This window comes from Alligator mississippiensis, chromosome 3 (assembly GCF_030867095.1).
Source record: "Alligator mississippiensis isolate rAllMis1 chromosome 3, rAllMis1, whole genome shotgun sequence".
NCBI lineage: Eukaryota > Metazoa > Chordata > Crocodylia > Alligatoridae > Alligator > Alligator mississippiensis.
Genome location: NC_081826.1, coordinates 69,721,523 through 69,741,854, shown reverse-complemented (window position 1 = coordinate 69,741,854; position 20,332 = coordinate 69,721,523). Strand labels below are relative to the sequence as shown.

The following is a 20,332-nucleotide window of genomic DNA, read 5'->3' as shown; positions in this document are numbered from 1 at the left end:
CTGTGGCTTCCCCCATGCCTGGACCAGTGTAGCAGTGCAGCAGGGCCAGGGGTAGGAGCAAGAGGAGTAGTGGCTGGAAGCAGGGAGAGCTGAGCAGTACCAGGGCAGCTTCAGCCATACTGGAAGCAGCCCCACTGGGAAGCTGTGTGCATTGGCCAGGGCCAAGGCAAGTGGAAGTGCAGCACATGTTGCCCTGGATGCAGAGTGCCATGGGGGCAGCTGTGGGCCAGATGGTAGGGGCTAGACTGCACCTGCACTGCACCACCCTCCAGCTGAAAGAATTGCCCACCCCTGGACGAAACCATCCCGCAACAGAGAGAGCTAGTTAGTCATGGAGTCAGGAAAAAGGCAGGGTAGATTTTCACCTTATAAACTAAATGAGAGTTGCTTAAGCTTTCATAAGCAGCAGCTTACTTCATCAGATGCTAAGAAGTCCCTTAAGCATCTCTGATTCAGTTAAATCATTCTGGCCAAGTGTTTGCATTCTGCTTTTAAAAAAAGTGCTATGGGTAGAGTTTCCACAACCTCACTGGGTAGCTTGTTCCAATGTTTAACCACCCTCATAGTGAGAAAATTCTTCCTAATATCCAACCTTAATTTCCCTTGCTGTAATTTAAGTTGGAGAGCATCTACTAATTCTCCAGAAAGGAAACTGAATAGCATTTAACAACAGTATAAAAATGTATTGACTCCTGGCCTGAGATTTTGCAATAAGAATTAGTAAAGCTTTTTCCCTAGCAAGATTAATAACAGAGAGATGGAGAAAACCTCATCTCCCTGCAGCTTTGAAGAACACATCTACAGTATCTTCTCCACTGTTTTCCTCTAGTATAGAATGGCTCCTTGAGGGATATACAATATATTCAAATGCATATGCAATATATTCAAATTAGATAAAGTATCTAATGTCTAGTATTGAAAGGTACAAAAATATCTACAATAGAGATATACATTTGTCATTAGCAGAATTCCTGTATCAACTATTTAAACAGTTAAATAGTATAATGCTATAGTTTTATAAAGTAATAAGATTCTTCCCTCTTCCATTTCTGAAACTGAAAATGACTTAAACTAAGGCTATGAATGTGGAAGAAAATTCTGTTTCCCCCCAAAAAGGAAGTTCTGTAATAGTGACTGTGAAGTCTAAGTCAGTGTCATTAATAATATCCAATTAATTACTGTTTTACATTTAATTATTGCATATTACAATTCATTATTTCAAGTTGGTTTAAAACCTTGCAGTGTGCAGAGTGTTCTGCAAATATCCTTTGTGTATGAGCCCACCTTTCAACTTCTCAACCTTTTGTAGTCCAAGTGCAGGAAAGAATTAAAAATATGTACACAAAGGGAGAGGCAATAGAACATTTTGTCTGTTCATTGGAGCTGGATAGTCTACATGACAAGAAAAATTAAACTGGGATTTGGAGACTCTTTTTTTACCTTGTAGAATGAAGAGCTTTCAGGATTTTACTGTAATTACCTTCTTGTTCAGCTTTTTATTTGTTATCTAAAATCATCAGTGAGGACTTTTGTCTTCCATTTTCTATTGTCATAAATCTCTTGAGCAAAATTTCTCCCTTCATGTTAGAACAGAATAGCACCAAAGAGAATAGCACAAAAATGTTTAGGAAACAGACTCCATTAAAAAAAGGAAAGACAGAATGAAGAGCTGGTTTGGATGATATTCACCAAGTATTTTCCTTTCTCTCCCCTTTTTTCCTATAGAACTATTTAAACTCTATCTGCCTTCACTGGGAAAGTTACCACAATTTAACATCAAGCTGCTCGAGTTGAAAGTGTAACACAAAGCTTGTGGCCCACCAGAGATGAACTGAGGACAGACCTTTATGTATGGTATGTCTCCACAAACTTTTTTTCTTAAACTTCCTATTGTTGCTTCTCCACTGCTGCTAGCACAAAGGTGACAAGCTGTTGTCTCTCAGGTAAGATGATGGTTGAAACCCAGTGGACCAGGCATTCCAGAAACGCTAGCAATGGTGGAGATTTTAAAGAAAACTAAGGTTTGTCTAGACAAGTACCATGAACTTGTCTTTGTTACTGATCTTGCTGCATCTTTCCTATGAGCTGACATTTCTTTCTCTAAAGCTTTCTTTTTGGTATCTGTCTCAAACATTGTTTTCATGGTATTTTTTTAAAGTATCTCAGGCAAAGTATAAAGGATTTGTGAGTATTTAAAAAATGAGAGCAAGTTGGAAAGCAAGAATTCCATTTTGCAAATACATCAAGGATTTGCCATTTGGTTTCATTCTGTACTGGAACAGAGAAAGTGTAAGCAATAAAACAGTATAAAAGGCATTCAGCTGACCTGTTGGAAACTCAAGCTTAGGCTCCTTCTCCTAATCAGACAGAACATTTGACTTAAACCTGAATCTCTAACCTACCACCTATGTACCTAATGACAAGCTATTAAGTAATACAGGGTGAGTCCCTCTTTCTCCTTCTTTCTCTTGGTCTCACGGGGTAGAAACAGATGTTGATGTTGTGGAGCCATAAAAATTGTAATGGAGGTACAGAAGCCAAGCAAACAGACAGATATATGCCTTGTCACGTCACAAACGCTCATAATTTGTGGCCACAACAAAGGAGATTGTGCCACTTTATTTTGGCAGGCATCTGTTTGTTTGGTGGGAGAGCACAGGCAGCCAGAACTGCCCATGCTCTACAGCAGGGGTGGGCAATTATATCAGCTGGAGAGCCACTTAACAAGTTTTGGAGAGCTGCCAAGGGCCACAAGAGTAGCCCTACCCCTTGATGGGTGCCCCGCCCCCTGGTTGTCATCTTGGGATTGGAATTCCCACCCCCTAAGCCCTGACCTTTGCCACCAGAAGTCCCTCACCTTGCCCTAGACATACTCCTTTTGGGAGGGAGGGTGCTGCCATCTTGAAGCCAGAAAAAAAACCAAATCAGATATTTTAAAAAATCAAACATCTCCTATAACTTATTTTAATTTTATTTTTAAAATATTTTTGTTTTGATTTACATGTGTGTGCATAGTGTATCTAGAGGCCATTGCATCATAGCTCAAAATACAGTCTTATTTTTGATGGGGGGGGTAAGGAGGTGTATGTAGGGGGTGTGGTTGGGGAATGGGGTTGTGTGGGGGGGTGGGAAGTGGTTGGGGTGGGAGCTGTGGGAGGGTGTGTGGGAGGTTGTAGGTGTGTTTGGGGGTATGGTGGGGGTGGGGTGTGTGGAAGTATGTGTGTGGGGACTGTGAGAGAGTGTAGGTGTGTGGGGGTTATGGTGGGGAGAAGTGGGGGGATGGGACAGTTTGGGGATATGGTGGGGGATTGGGTATATGGGAGGATGTAGGTATGTGTAGAGGTGGGGAGTCCTCAGAGTCTCTGGAGTGTGCGAATCCCTGGATCTGCATGTGGTGGCAGAGAGCGGAGCCAGCCCTGCCTGGCCCCGTAGTGCACAGCTCCCCATGCTCCCACCCCAGTCCCTGGCCACAGGTGGCAACAGCATGCAGGGCCAGCCCCACCTGGCTGCATAGCACAGCTCCCATAAAAGTCCCTGGCTGCACCCTACCCAATAGTGCTCCAAGCCAAGTCCCCAGCCATACATGGTGGCAGGTTGTGGAGCCAGCCCCACCTGGCCCCATAACATGCAGCTCCTGTGCTCCTACCCCAGTCCCCAGCTGAACGTGGTGGCAGTGTGCAGGGCCAACCCAGCTTAGCCCCCATAGCACATGGCTCCCTGCGCTCCCACCCCTTTCCCACAGTGGGAGCCCTTGGTCCCATCCCAGTGGGGCTTGTACATGAATTCCCAGTCTCGCAGGCAGGCATGGAGGCTAGAAACAGCCACAAGGTTACTAGCAAAAACCTCTGCCAGGCAGAGGTTTCTCATCCCTAGTGCCCCCTACCTCAGGGCTGGGGAAGATCCAGCCAGGCTGGGGTGGGGTGTTGCTTAGCAACCAGAGCCACACCTCCTGCATGGAGGCACCAGCTTGCAGAGGGGAAGCCCAGGGCCAGGGCTTACAGAGGGGCCCTGTGGACTGGATGGATTTGCCTGGCAGGCCAGATACCCACCCACACCCTGTATGTTCATATTCTCCCCCTGTACTCAGCCTTAGTGAGGCCGCAGCTGGAGTACTGTGTCCAGTTTTGGGCTCCACAATTCAAAACGGATGTGGAGAAGCTTGAGAGAGTCCAGAGAAGAGCCACGCGCATGATCAGAGGTCAGGGAAGCAGACCCTACAATGACAGGCTGAGAGCCCTGGGGCTCTTTAGCCTGGAAAAGTGCAGGCTCAGGGGTGATCTGATGGCCACCTACAAGTTTATCAGGGGTGACCACCAGTATCTGGGGGAACGTTTGTTCACCAGAGCGCCCCAAGGGATGACAAGGTCGAATGGTCACAAACTACTACAAGATCGTTTCAGGCTGGACATAAGGAAGAATTTCTTTATTGTCCGAGCCCCCAAGGTCTGGAACAGCCTGCCACCGGAGGTTGTTCAAGCGCCTTCATTGAACACCTTCAAGATGAAACTGGATGCTTATCTTGCTGGGATCCTATGACCCCAGCTGACTTCCTGCCCTTTGGGCAGGGGGCTGGACTCGATGATCTTCCGAGGTCCCTTCCAGCCCTAATGTCTATGAAATCTATGAATGTTGCCCACCCCTGCTCTGCAGCCACCCTGCGCAGGTGCTACAGAGGACTGAGGGGCCTGTTTCTGCACACCCCAGAATTGCCAGGCAGGATTGGGCCTCAATCCCTTGGAGCACCTTCCCACCTTTCTCCTCTTACAGAAATGCACTCCAGGGAATCTCAGGAATGTCTCAATAAGTGAGGAAAGCCAGGGTTTCTGTGCTTACAGAGATGCACCCTTGAGATCTCCCAGGCATGTTTTTATAAGCATGGAAAGCTGGGGGTTCTCCGCTTAAGTAGATATACCAGGGAAATCCTGGCGGTGCATCTCTTTTAGTGGGTATAGCCCAGCCAAGTTCAAGTCCTAGTTGTACAAATTTTCTTTGTGATCTTTTTAATTTTGGGAAAAGTCACTTAATTTCTTAATGTCTCCATTCCTCATCTGTAAAATAGGGACAACAATACTGTACATCATAATACCCATATGAGATAGTAATGTTTCTGAGGTGCTGAGGAGGGGTACAGGCTATATTATTGCTTAGATAACAGTGGAGGGTTGAATATAATATTTGGAAACACTTATCTGATTCATCATTAAATTATTATTTTTTTAATGGACCATGACACCTGTATGTGTTCAAACCCAGACAAAGGTAAGGCGGAGCAAATCTTATACTCTAAGTCTAAGACATGAGTAGATCACCCACTGAACTCAGAAGGTAAACTGTCTCTTTACTTTCTCTTTACTTTGTTCTCTGCCTATGGCACTGTATCACTGGCTCAAGTCTATAATGATTTTTTTTCCAGAAGAGTGCAAATATAGAATATATGACTAAGTAGATTACATTTTTTATCTGTTGTCACAGCTTCTGTAGTCTGATTATAATTTAACTAGTGGAGATTGAGGTTGAAATGCAGTGATGACTATGATACCCCAATAAAGGCTTGTGGCTTGGAAGTTTGGCAGGAAAAAATATATTAAGGGACCCAACTGAGAAAAGAATCATATGTTAACATGATTTGAATTAGTTTTTCAAGGAAAGTTTGAGAAAAGCCTCTTGCATTAGTCTTCTCATTAAAGCAAACATTCCTGTTATGTTCTTTCTATGTACACATTCCAGAGCCTGGATCTCTCTGCTCTGTTGCACAGCCATGGGGCCAGGCATTCCAATGTGAAGAGTGTTTCCCCATCAGCAGCTGCTTCCCACATCCTTTCACAACAGTAATGTAAGCTACATTTCAGAAACCATGATGTTGAAAATCTAACAAAAATGAAAAGGCAGGGAGAATGGACTGGATGGTTTCTCCCGTCTCAAATCGGTGACCTTTTTTTGCCTTTCTGGATTACACCAAGAAATACTAGGTTGCCAAATTAGCCACTGAAAGTAATTTGTTTGAATTAATCCACAGACAGATGTTTATTTTCAGCACACCAAGTGCCACTCCAATTTGGAGCACTTCAGATTCATAATGCTTCAGTGCCATACAGACATGTGTCCTCCAACTGCACCCACACCAGAGCACTTTTAATCATAGCAGTGGCGTGCAGCAGCAGTGCTCTCCTGACAGGGGGCACAGTAGGAAGTTTCTCATTCCTCCAGCATCCCCCAGTGCTCTGTTCCTATTCCCATCCCCACCAAGGGAAGAGAGGGAGATGGGCAGACAGTCAGTAAGCGTTCTCCTGTGAGCTCAGCAGTCCTCAGTAACCTCTAGAGTCTGAGAGGCATGCAAGGAATCCTCTGCAGGCCCCTGGCTGGAGAGCAGGAATCCCTGCAGGCCTCTCAACCTCCACTATCCCAAGGCTGTTCACCTGTCTCTCACCCCACAACTCCCCCAGGAACAAGAAGGAACAGAGCACTGTGGGATGCAGAAGGATCAAGCAACCCCTGTCACAGAGTGTTGCACAGAGAGCTGTTTCAGGAAGCACATCCATTTTTAAGTTCTTTTTTGGCCATGCACATATGTCCACTCACTGCTTTGAGCACTGCAGACATTTCCGCTCTTTTGCCTCTCTGTGTTTCCAAACTGCCTCTGAACAAACAAAGAGCTGTGTGAGCTTGCTATCATCTGAAGAACATGTTCTTTATACATTCTGACTGGTGGTGTAAATATTCACTTTTTGTGGTTGCTCCCTCAAACTGCACAATTGGTCACCAAAGTGTCATTATGTTCTGTTTTGCTCCTTAAGGTGTTGATTATCACAGTTTATATTCATTTCCTGTTAACTCCTCTCCTACTGTGACTCCATTCATGAGATGAGAGAGAAGAAAGCAGGGGTTACTCACCCTACTCACATGAACAAAGACAAGGAGGGAGAAGGAAGCAGCCTACCTACAACACGCACTTTCCAGGCAGAATAGGTATTAGACAAAAAGTGGAGACATAAATTACTTCTTTCCCTGAACAAGGAGGGAGCCTGGGAGGAATAATGACTCTGACCCACCCAAGTCAAATAATGCTCCATTGGGCCTTATTGTAACCAGGTAATTCTATACCTACACTGATAAACATGTTTGTTTATGAATTCCTGTTTGTTTTATCAAATATAATTTCTGATTGTAGCCCTCACTGTGGATTTGAACTGCCATTGTGTAGCAGGAGCAGATGGAGTGGGAAAAGCTAAAAGTGGATCACCATCATTGATTCTACCTAGTTTGGCCAATGAGTTTGCTATTGGTGGAATCACTGACTTGCAACAATGAAGAACTGATAGTGTGGGGTAGAGCATGAAAAATTCACAATAAAAATACCAGCAATGGGAAAGGTGTTCCCCAACTGCTTTTAAAAGTAATTTTCTCTTTAAGAAAGAAAAAACTGAAGACTCAGCAGAACATTATGGGGCATTAAGGGCTTTGTCTTCCCCAAAGACATTGACCAAACCCAAGGTAGACTCTGAGGTAGGATTGCATTCAAACATTTACTGCCTTGCCTATATTTTTAACTCTAATGTGTCACCTAAAACTAAAGTAGGCTCTAGCAAGTTCCTTTGCAAAGCTTGTATTTCCTGCTTAGTCACATAGTCAATAAGGAGTTAAACCTGAGCTACAAGAGAGAGGTGTGACTTTGGGTGAAACTGTAAAGTTAATGGGGAGGTTAGGAGATTCCAGGGGGAGCATGGACTCCCTCATGCCCTGAAGAGTTCCAGACAAGAAGTCCGACCCCAGAGAGTCCAAGGAGCCCCACAACAGGAAGCAGTTACTAGATTGCAGATTGGCTGCATGAGGAACTGAGATAGATTGTCATAGTCCTGCCTGAGGGTCCCTAATGGACGGTCACCAAACTGTGTTACATGTTTAGATATCAATCCATATAATGATTAGCAGAGTACAGTAAAAGTAGCAACGTGTGAATAAAACACAACCAACAAAAAAAACATTGTAAAGCGAATCTATTTTAGCACTTCATAGTAGTTTGAGGTAAGATTTTGAGGATCACTCATTTGTATGACATTCAAATCAGAATTGACATCCTGAAAAGTTTACAGGCTAATTTAGGACAAGTGCAAGCATGAGTGAGACAGGAAGGAGCACAGAATGGAAGGGGGAACAACACGGGCAAGCTCTGTGAACATTAATTATCATTCCTTAGCATTAAACCATGTTTTCAATATTCCAGTGACATTCAAAGGGTATGGATGTTTTCTGAAATTCCTTCCACTGGAAAATGTAAAAGCTCTGCGAGACTCAGCTTGACACTGAAACTTTGGGTATAAACACAAAACTACTTACTATGGGATAAAATGGGGTAGAGCTTTACTGCATGTTAGCTGCCCTGTGGTACCTACTTTTGTGCATGTTCATATCCCTCAGTACCGGGAAGGTGAACTCTGGTAACTTAGCCTTCCATGAAGGAGAGGAAAGATACCATGGTTTAGCTTCTACATACTGTGGGGTATAAGTGTACCCATGGAGAGTTACTGAATGGCAGCTGATTTGTAGTAAAACCCTATCACGTTTTATCCCGCAGTAGGTTGTTCCTGTATCCATACCCAGAATTTCAGGATTAATCAGATAAGCTCTGACAGTGGCTTACAATGAGTTTCTAGGCTCAGACTTAAATGATGGTATAACAAGTAGCTATGCTGCTATTCCAGTTGCAGTGCAATATTTTCTGAAACTTTTACAGATTAGCGTGGCTGTCTTTTTGCTTGCTCACTGGATTTCTCTCTCGTGTATTATATCAGATTGCCATTGTAAATATCCTGTGTTGTAATGGATTCTGTTGTACTTCTTGTATGTCAATAATCTACTGATAACTTCTTCCATGTGATGTGTACACAGGTAAATTGCTTTGATGAAGGTGGCTTCAGAAGAGGGTAATGAGAATTGTGCTGATATTGTTTAACGTCAAGGCGAATAAGGAAACCTTTTGAACCTGCGCAAATATTTGGAGTCGCACATGGTTTTCAATGAGCACACTCTTTTGGAGCGGCTCCTGGTGATGATGCCAATCAGCAACTGATCCGTAGGTAAATGAAGGTTGACTGCACAAAATAGTTTGTTATATAAAAAAAAGTTTTAATATAAAACAAAATAATGGAGCCCCCATGGTATAAAGTGACCCTATTATGCTGCAAATGATCAAACTCATTTTGACAGACAAAAAGTAGAACGGATCAGAAGATCTGGTGTAATCACCTCACTCTTTATCCAGACACATCATGAGACATTTTCACAACTATAACTCTGTCTACTAAGAAGGAAAGCTTCAGGGGCAATGGGATTTCAAAGAACAGCATTATTTGGAACACAGTTATTGTGCCAGTTGCCATGTGTGCTTCATTGTATTACCCTGTGCAAAGATTCAGAGAAACTTTGTAATCTGCTCACATTTAGTAGTGGCTTGACAGTGGTAAGTTACAGGATTGTTCCCCTGAAAAGGCATTCAGGTTTCTTTGTCTCTTAATAGCTATAGAAAACTCAGTACCTGTGTTATACTTGCATGAATACATACTCTACAAATTTGTCTCAAACCTTTAACTGATTTCTCATAAGAGATTTAAGCAAGGAATAATTTAAAATTATGTTCACATAACTTCTAAAAAATCCACATTACAACACGTACTTCTCCACAATCTGTCTGCCCATACATTTGGTTGAGTCCAGTTTGATAAACTATCTATAACAGCACCATCTGATGTCCCATAATAATATTACAGCTCTTGTTTTTTAATAGTGGATCTATAGTTTATGACCAATAACATTTGATGTGTCTACCTGAAACTTCACTGTTGAAGCCATTTAATTCAGGGGTCAGGAAAACATCCCTCACTCCCACATGTACTATTGCACCACAGGTTAACGGCATAATTCGCAGGTGTATTTTGTCATTTTCTTCAGCAGTATGAGATGTAATCCATTGCCAAATGCAGTATTCCCAGCATGGAGGGGAAAGCAGTTTGATCCAGCATAGCAAATCCTATGTTTAGATTGGGAATCTTCCAAATTCCCATGCTCTGTCTCTGCCTTGTGTTCCCACATATTCTCAGATGAAAAAAAAATACTGCATCTTTTCATGTCTATATGAAGAAAATCAGTTTAAATGCCAAAATATAGGGTTGGTAATGCAGAAAGTCACTTTATGCTGCAATTTCTTTTGGTTCCAGATTCTTGAAGGAAAGTACAAAAAGCTGCTGTTTTGCATCTTCTATCTTGGGATGTTGTAGAAGAGCTAATATGGAAATCAAACAGCTGGAGTGCCCTCCCTCCCCCCCCCCAACCCTCTCCCCCTCAACAATAGGTTTATTCAAGGGGGAAAAAGGAACAAAAATCTGTGTATCTGATGAGGGAAAGTATGTTTATATCTAATCTTTAAACACATTAAAAAGCAGTACGTCTCTCTGGTAAAGGGTTCCTTCTGTAATGCTGCCAAGGTCACTGAATGCAGAAATCCAATGAGAATACAGTCCTTGAAAGAGAGCTGCACTCTGTTTGCTCAGCACAGCATTCTCAGAGCTTGAATGGCAAGGAGGGTTTCTTGCCTTCTCTAAACTATGAAGTGCTATTGAAAATAAAGCTTATAATTACAGCTGGTATTTCAGGGCTTCACTGATAGCATATAAAACTTCAAAATCAGCCTGAGGAATCAGCCCACACACTGCTCTTAAGCGAAACTAGTCTGTCCTTGCTCCCATGTGCCAAGGTTCCCAGGGACCTGTGAAGTGTCTTTATACTTGCCAGAGACTCCCTGTGATTGTGTTCAAAGGCCATTGCAAGGCTGTTCTATTCAGTTTGGGCCATTCTCTGTTTTTTTTAATTTTTCTGTTTAGTGGATAGGGAAGGTGTAATTTGAAACATGTTCTCCCTTTCACTGGCTAGGTTGTTCAAGAGCCGACTTTGCAGCCTCTCATGTATGAAAGGCAAGATATTCCCATGTTTATAAATACCAGACTAATTGCAAGCCAGTTGACAATTTGCTGACAAAATGTGTTTTCTTCAGAAACTTATAGAGTCGGAGTGTTCAGTGAATTTCTGATGGAATCTGTCTTGTCTGATTTCCTTTCAGTTCACCTGCCACACTGCTAGAAAATCTAGGCTTCTTAGGTTGATAGCTGTCCACCTTTTGGACATCCAAGACCTGGGCCAGAACACCTAGCAGGGTGGTCTTAGGATCTAGACGACTGAGTCACAGCAAGTTCTGAGCACCTTAACTTGAGACTAAGGTTTCAGGGCTTTTAAGCTATGGCAGAAGTTCAAGCTGGGACTTCCAAGGCCTCCAGTTTTCTTGCCGTGAGGTAGGGAATGCCTTAAGCTGCCCCATACTCAGGACTCATTCTGGTTTGGAATAAAAATTGCTTTGAAAAGTCAGAATTTCCTACAGAACAGAATATTGTGTTTCAGTCAGCTCTAGTGAATTACTCTAACGAGCAGGCCAGAAGTAAAACAGAATATGGGCAGATGGCAACAGCTTTATGATCCCCAGTACAGGAATCCCATGCTGTTTTTAGCTGAGAAATTATTCCACTTTTCAACAAGAGGTTCAGAAATTCCAGTCTGCTCTCTCTTTGAACTTTCGGTCTGCTGAGCAGGGAGTATTGCAGCTATCCTTAATGTACGGATCTCTTGGACTAGAATGGAAATGAACAGATCCAATTCTGATCTCACTTCTGCTGTTGTAAATGGAGAGTAACTGCCATGTCAGAATCAGGCCTGCTATTAGTGGGTTTGTGATGATCTTTATACAGTTACCCAAATCCTTGCTGCTGCCTGCACATGAGTTCAGCCAAATTAAGCGGATTGTCTGTGATTTTTTTTTAACCACTCAGCAGCAACAGCAGCACATTCTGAGCATGTAAAACAGTTCCATTGAGCACACTAGCTGAGTCGATGTTTTTTTACTAACAGCTCCTCACAGCAGAAACTAGAGAAATCAATAATACTGTGAAGCTTAGCAAAAGTGCTGAAGCTGTTCAGTTGAACCACACCGGTTACTAAGAGTGAGAAAAGCAACTCTCCTTATTACTGCTTAAAAAGTGCTTTGGTTAAATGTTGTGAAGATGCTCAGGTGCCACCTCTCCATTGTGGGTTGGTGGCATGAGGAAATAAGGAAGCTACCAGAACCAATGGTGCCACAAAGTGGGGTAGGAATCAGATTTCAGTGTGTAATGGGGCCGGGCCCTGTTACTGTGAGGTGGAGCACATCCAAGCCACCTCCAACCCGGGATGGCTCCCACCCCCAATTCCAAAACACATGCAGCTGTACTGCAGCTGCACCGGCTGGCCAGAAGTTGGTGCAGCAGGCACAGCTGTACGATGAGCTGTCCCGGTTAGCCCGACCACTGGGGTAGGGTGGAAGCGCCCATCTCCACAAGAGAGGGGGTTAAGAGCAGCCAGAAGTGCCTGCAAAGATGTCTCTCTGGGGTGAAGGGCAGGCAGTCACTACCAGGGATGCATGTGGATGGTGTGGTCTCTGGGCGTGTTTTCCCTCACCTGGCCTACGTTCTGTTGCCAGCCTGTGCCTAGGTCAGTGCAACTGGGGAACCAGGACCAGAATGTGGAGGATGGACCACAGATGATCAGCACAGGATAAGTGCAACTATTTTTTATTTATTGCTATTGATTTGTGTGTTTAGTTATAGACCCAGGGCAGGGAGCCCAAGGCCTGGGGAGAAACCCGTATTCTGGATACAAGCCTCAGGCAATCTTCTCGGGGAGGCCAGGGTCCTAGTCAGTGAATCCTCAGCCAACCCTCTGCAGCTAGAGTAGGGCATGGGAGCATACCCAACTCAACATGCCCAGCAGCGTCTGTCCTGAGTCACAGCGACCTGTGTGACCCACACAGAGTCACCAAGTAAGCACAGGAAATCGGTTTATTTCACTCCACAACCTGCCTCAAAGTGCTGAACCTACCATGCCCAGATCCATTTTATTATGTCCACAGAGTCTGCACAGAGACAAAATTGTGTTGCTTTTTATATTGTAGTGCCTGGTACTCTTAAGGCATTAATATGTTCCGTAGCAAATCACCTTGTAAAGCTGGCTGTTTCTGGGGCATAAGCATCCCACTTCCAGTGCAGCATAAAGGGGTTCTGAAATGTTCAGATCCCATGCCACTCAAGGGACACTGGGCATAACCCCTCTGTAACAGGGACCCTACCACATTACTAGAGGGTCAAGGGTGCTTGGGTTTCACCCCCTCTTCCCCCACCACTTTCTATTCCCGTTCACTTTCCCCGCCACTCCTTGCCCTTTCTTGGGTCTGGCAGGTCATCCCTTCCCTTTGGGGTGCTCCCTGGCTGCCTTGGGTATGGTTCATTCCACCTTCCCCCCAACCCTTCCTTGCCTCCATGCTCTCACACCCTTTCCTTACCCCCCTCCCCAACATTAGTTTGGTCATTGTTGCTCATGTTGTCTGGGTGCTACTGCAGATCATTAGCAGGCTGAAGATTTGGAAATAAGATGGCCACCAGGTCCAGGTGCAGCCCCTGATGACCTTAGGACAGAAGTCGAGGAGTCAGGTGACCTGCATCACCCTTTATAAGCTCAAGCCTCAGGCCAGTGTAGATGTGCGCAGTAAGTAGAACGTCCCCTGATTTAATTATACGAAGAAAGGTGGAGGTTGAAAAAGTACATATCTCTATAGAGCAGGGTCAATGTTTTGGAGGATAGATGGAAACTTTGAGTCCCAGTTTAAGGAAATGACTACCTCCGTCATTTCATAACATTTATTTGTGCAGCCAAAATAACAAACATGCAAAGGCATGGCAGTCTCTGATCATGTTCCTTTCATCGTGAATTCTTTATCTAAAGAGAAATTAACAAAACAAGCAAACAGAAGAACCCTTATCCCAAGACCACTCAGGCCAGATGTAAACAGGTTGTTTTTTTATGTTTCCAAATCATCCTGTTCCAACTTCTAGGCATCAAACAAATTTCCCCTTTGAGAAATGCAGCCTGGCATATTCTGAGGTTCTAAGCCTAGCCAGGCATTTGATTTCCTCATCTAAGGGAGGCACTCTCAGAAAAGACTCTTAAAGCTGTAACCGGGATTTCACCTCAAACTCTTGACTCTACTGTCCGCCTTTGAATGGTCTAGTTCTAGACCAGCATAAGGATATGCCATGGCTGTGAGGCCTACCTAATCTAGGACACGTCCCATCAAATATACACTTCTGCAAAAGCAATTACATTATATACTTTATACACTTCTAATATAGCAGTTACATTATATAAAATCATTTTAGTTAAATTGCTTGGAACATTTCACAACTAGACGGGACAAAGCATTAGATTATGGGAAACTAAACCTATTAAAGGCATGGAGATTGGGTGATTGGTGTCTATGTCTTATGTCCCAATGGTTCTGGGAAATCCAGAAAAAACAGAAATTAAAATAACCTGGGTTTGAGCAAATAATGCAATGAAGTTATTTAAAATTATAGGTATTCCTAGGTTAAAAGAATGTTTGCGTGTATTTGTGGATGACACCAAGTTGAGCAGAGTTGATTCTCTGGAGGGTAGGTCTAGGGTAGGGGTGGGCAAAATATGGCCTGTGGGATGGATCCGGCCCACCAAAAGATTCTGTGGTGGCCCATCCTGTGGCGGGTCCCTCATCCCTGCCCAGCCCAGCTGTGGGGGCACCCTGAGCCATGGCAAGTACAGCTGGTCCCACCGCCCGTGGGTGTAGAGGTGCCATCTGGTGTGGAACACATCCCGCTCTATACCCATGCACAGCTCTCGCGTATGCCAGAAGCTATCATCCATGGGGCTGGGTGGTGTAGCGGTAGGGAGTGGGTGGGTGCAGCACAATGGTTGGACTCAGTTTCTCAGCAGTCCCTGCAGCAGTGCCTCACTGCCCTCATGCTTACAGCTGCTGCTGCCAGTGTCTCCACTGCCAGACCTGCCTCCGCTCCCTGGGCACCCTGGCCCAACCATCTGCATCCACTACCAGGGGGCTCTGGACAGAGCAGGTCGACAGATGGGGGTAGTCCCCACTAAGGCTGGACTGGGACCCCCATGGGCAGGGTGCACTTGGTCAGGTAGATGGGATTGGGCTGCAGATGGGTGGAGAGTGGCGTTTGGGAGTGGGATGGGCAGCCAGGGCTGGGGACAGGATCACAGAATGGTGACAGTGCCAAGCCAGGGCCCAGGTCAGAGCAGTGATCTGCTCCCCACACACCACTGCAACAGGCACCGATTCTGGGCAGGGGCCTGTTGTTGCCAGGGACATGCAGGGAGCAGATCACAGCTCTGCCCCAGGCCCCATCCCCATGTTGTCACCACCACACAATCCTGGCCCTGGCCCCAGCCCTGCCCACCCATCCTGCTCCTCATTAGAAGGCCAAAGATTATGCCACTCCTCACTTACCCATGGTGCCATCCCATCTACCTGGCCCAGCACACCCTGCCCACAGGTGTCCCAGGCAGTCTCCACAGAGACCCCACCTGCCTGCTCCATCCAGGGCCTCTAAGTTGGGTGTATGGGGCAGATGGGCCCCGAGCTGGATCAAAAGGCATCTCCCGCCCTCCCCCCTCCCACTGTGCCAGGTGGTATAAACAGCCATGAAGGGAGGGCCAAGGCCAAGTCCACACCCCCTCCCCCAAGCCCTTTAATAACTCACCAAAATTTTTAAGTGGCCCTCCAGCCAAATTATTGCCCACACATGGGCTAGGGTCTAGGCTATTCTGGATAAACTGGAGAAATGCTCTAACATCAATCAGATGAAATTCCTCAAGGACAAATGCCAAGTCCTCTACTAGGACAGAATAACTGCATGCATAAATACAGGGGAATGACAATACTACAGAGAAGGACCTGGGAGCTACAGTGGACCAGAAGCTGAGTAGGAACCAATCATGTCCTGCTGCAAAATAAGCCATATGCTGGGTTGTATCAATAGGAATGTCACTTGCAAATCAAGTGAAGTAATTCTTCCATTCTATTCAGTCGTGGTGAGGCTGAAAGAATGAGAATTATTTAGTCTGGAGAAGACAAGCCTGAGGTGAGGATTTGATAACAGACTTCAACTACCTGAAGGATGGTTATAGAGAGGCTAGAGATAGACTTTTCTCTGTGGATGTAGGACACAGCACTATGAGCAAAGGCCTCAAACTGCAGTAGAGGAATTTAGGTTGGACATGAGAAGGAATTTCCTAACTGACAAGTGTTGAAACAGGCTACCTAGAGAAGTGGACGAATCTCCATCCCCTGGAAATTTTCAAGAGCAGGTTAGACAGACACTTGGATGGGATGGTTTAGTCAGGGATGATCCTGCCCTGAGCAGGGGGTTGGATTAAGTAACCTCATGAGCCTCCTTCCAGCCTTACTTTCCCTATGATACTATAGTGCTATAATGCAAGCAATACCTACAACCCCCCAGTATTGACCAATGTACAACTCACGTTCAGCTCATTTATTAAATACTTGGCATTCCCATGGCAAATAGGAAAGTGAGGTCCCTCCATTGTTATGCAAGTCAAATTTATTTTATCCACTCATACTTTCCATTTCTCACCTACTAATATAAGGATGTTTTGCAACTATTAAGAATTCTCCTCTTGTTCTTCATGTCCTAGGTGTTTTTTATTTTTGTTTTTGAAACATTCTCAGTGTTATTTTGCAGATGAGACACGGAAGTTTTCTCATAGAAATGACAGCTATGTTCTTCTGAATATGCAAGCAAAAAGGATAGATGGTTTAGCAGGCAGTCAAAGCTATATACATGTCTTGGAGGTAATAACTGTCTTGGTTTCTGACTTTGAATACTCACAAATTTGAAACTGGTGTTCTGGGTGTAATCTATTGTATTAACTTAAAATTAACTCTCTCTGTAAAGGTCTTTGTCAATACTGTCATTAGTACTTTGCAAAGTACCTGTTCCCATGTAATTTTATTTAAAAATTGAAATCTGTGTTCATGAAATATTTTGTGCTGCAATTACCTAATATAGCTATAGCAAAGGTCTTTTACGGTCCCCATTATTTTGGTATGTGAAAACTTCATACTTCTATGGATACATCCCAGTAAATTGGGGAGTGACATTATCTCCACTTGACAGAATGAAAGTGAAACACTGAGTAAATTAAGTGACTTGCCCAAGGTCACACAAACAACCTGAAATAGGGCACAAAAACAAACTTAGGCTAGCACCATAGCTACTGCCCTGTGTTCTGTTTTTATCTGGGCTAAACTTTCAGCAGGAATGTCCCACCACCTATATGAACATGTACACCAGGGCTGAGTGGCAGGGGACCATATGCTGCACCAGTCATGGGCCCCAGGCTGCATACCATGGAGATTGTACCCTGCATGGGCTCCCCAGGACTCCTGCTGCACTGCTAAGCTAGCCACCCTGCTGCACAAGCCACACAAGGCTTTCATTTATGCCCATCACCTGTGTGCAGGCTTGCCCTTTCGCCACCACATGGCAGGGCAAGCATCCGCTTCCCTTGCTCCCGCTGTGGCCATGGCCCAAAGACCCCAGCTGTCGCAGCAGCAAGAGCAATGGGGGAGTGGCAGCTGGGTGGGAACCCATGGCCCTCACATTAGCTCTTTGCAGACTGGATGTGGCCCACACTTCCAGTTAGACAGTTCTGAGGTACATCATACAATTATAAAAGCACACACATACATAACTTAAAGCCTTGTCCTCACTGTATTATTGCAATAGCACCAAGAGATTGCAATCTGGAATCAAGGTTCCATTGTGCTAAGAACTGTCCATACACATTACAAAGATTGTGTCTGTTGTCTAGCTGAGGAGCGCAACATATAGGCAAGGGGCACAAGGTAACAGTGAGACTATTGTGATCACTGTGCAGGTGCAGATTCCATCCTCATTAACCCAAATGCACACATTCCTTTAAATGGACACACAAGATTGTTTGATCCTGAAAACTACAGGTGCATGTAGGCACCTGCATACATATACACACTCACGCAACACAATCATCTGCACATATAGACACACATGCACAGAGTCCAAGAGCCCCTCAGTCTCTGTTGTAATTGTTTTACCTTTGTTTGCCCAACAAAGACCACACCACAGCTGGTTAAAATAACAGATTGCAATTAGTTTCTAAGAGGCATAGATGCTTGGCTTTCTCTGAATGGGCAAAGACTCTATTGGGCGGCCTCAAATGTGGTTGCATGTGTTGGTTCTGAGATTTTTATTGCTGCTTGTAAAATCAGAGTAAGTCTATTACTCTCTGGAGTTTTTTCTCTCTAGTTATTTTTATGAAATGAGATTTTTTTTCAGCCATTAACCAGTGCATTTTTAGGATGCATTTACAGATTTCTGGCTTTGATCCTGAAGCAGAGAACTCATTAGTAGGGACTTCACTGGTAGCAGGATCAGGCCTCTTGTCTACTGATTCTCCCCACCCCCACCCCCACCCCTCCAGTGAATTGATTAATTTTGAAAAGGGCCAGACTGAAGGCCATGGAAGGCAAAATTCTTTCCTACCAGAACTAGCACAAGTTGGGAACCAGCAAAACTCTTTTTCTGCAGTTAACATCTATGGAGCATAATAGGGTTTGGTCTCTGTATTCATTTAGTCAGTCACTGGTCTGCTGAGGCTGCCAAGAGGCTGTCATGTGAAACAGCTATACATGTCATTCATCCATTAGTATTTACAACAAAGCAATCAACTAATTTCATATGGAACAATGAATACTCTTAGAGAGTAATACAGATTGCCTTAACTACCACACTAGAAGGTTCTTTGGGGTGGAATGTTAGCAGTTCTTCCTTTTAAAGCTATTTTACCTTGCAGGAAATATTAGATATTATCTGACCAACAGAGAGAGAATAAGCAAGTTGTGAATTATGCCCTATGGTGAGGTCTGTCACCTATATGTGCTTGCACATCTACTCCCTATATCAATGAATAATTAAATATTTCATACAAAGCTGAACAGTGCAAGCAGGAGAAAATGAAATCTACACACTCCAAAAAGCCCTGTAATAGGATAGTTAGGGCACTCTTCTGGGAAGTGGCAGGGCATGGTATAAATCTCAGCTCTGAGTCGCACAGAGAATGGGTTCAAACATGAGTTTCCTCCTCCCAAGTGTGTGTGCTGGCTGCAGGATAGTCTGAAAGCACAAATTCTTCAGCCTCTCTGTTGATGTTGTTCTACCTTGTGTAAAATATTTAACTATATAGTGAAGCTGCCCAGCCTCTAAAGTGCTCTAGTGACTAGGTGACAGAATAATTCTCACTCATACACCTAATAGATATTTAAATATTCCATGCTAAGTGGAATGGCATCAACAGGAGAAACTGAGAAGAACCAAACCTGACGTGGCCTCAAGCAGGGTGCTGTGCTTTTACAATACGGGAAATATAGGTCCACATCTCTTTTGGTCAAGAAGAGAATGGAACCTACAACCTGGGGATTGCCCTAACTGTTGAGCTTCTGGGTGGAAGAGAAATAGCCACTTCTTTGTTTTTACTAATTTAATCCTAAAAAAGTTGTTTCAACCAAAAGTATTTTGCATATGTATGAATTGTTGTGGGACAACCATGATGACCATTCTGGTGAATTACAGTATTTGTCAAAAGAAAAATCACCCAGTCCTATTTTTGATTACTCAACTGAATTATGAATATGACCTTTAAGTTTGATTTTTAAGAGAGCAGCTTTCAAGAAAATACTATTTTATTACTGCAAAAATAAATATAAATATGCCTGTGTCTGCCACTCCAAACAAGGACAACCAGGTTAATTCTCACTGAGAAATACAAAAAACAGAATAGTTTGGACTACATAAAGAATTTATAGCACAGAAATGTGCCAGCAGCCAACTGAACTTTTCAGCGTTACCATGATTTGCTTCCCAGAAAAAAACACCCAATTTGCAATGGCAGCTTCTGAAACCTGAAAAATGATTTATCCTGAAACAATTCTCATATTAATGTGATAAACAATAAAAACAAAGACATCAAGATGTCTTTTTCCTTCCAGGAACACAGTCCTTATTGAGTGTAAAATTATGATAAACCATTTTGAAACTACTGAGCTTGGTAATGAGTACAACACAGCAATTTAGTAGTTCATTTCTGAGTCTGTCTAATAGTTTAATTTATTTTTTATTTTAGTGAGTTTTTATGGTTGTATGATTGTAATTGAAACTAGATTGTAAAAATGATTCTCATCCAGGTCATTTTTGATAGAAAAAATATTGAATATGGTATTTCACATAGAAGAAAACTGGAGTTATAATTTTCTTATGACATAATGCCTAATAGGCCTATCTATGACAGCTATCTACTGGTAATGATTTCA

The 20,332-nt window shown here is 43.8% G+C and overlaps 1 protein-coding gene across 1 annotated transcript in view; it reads left to right on the top strand.

Moving 5' to 3' along the window:
- The window catches only part of FAM110B (family with sequence similarity 110 member B), a 301,139-nt gene that overhangs the window by 266,932 nt on the left and 13,875 nt on the right, over window positions 1–20,332 (top strand). The window contains exons 3-6 of the transcript XR_009460726.1: window positions 1,726–1,854; window positions 8,887–9,074; window positions 12,557–13,617; window positions 16,668–16,777. The gene's annotated coding sequence lies outside the window, so the exon portion shown is untranslated. The remainder of the gene's footprint in view (window positions 1–1,725; window positions 1,855–8,886; window positions 9,075–12,556; window positions 13,618–16,667; window positions 16,778–20,332) is intronic.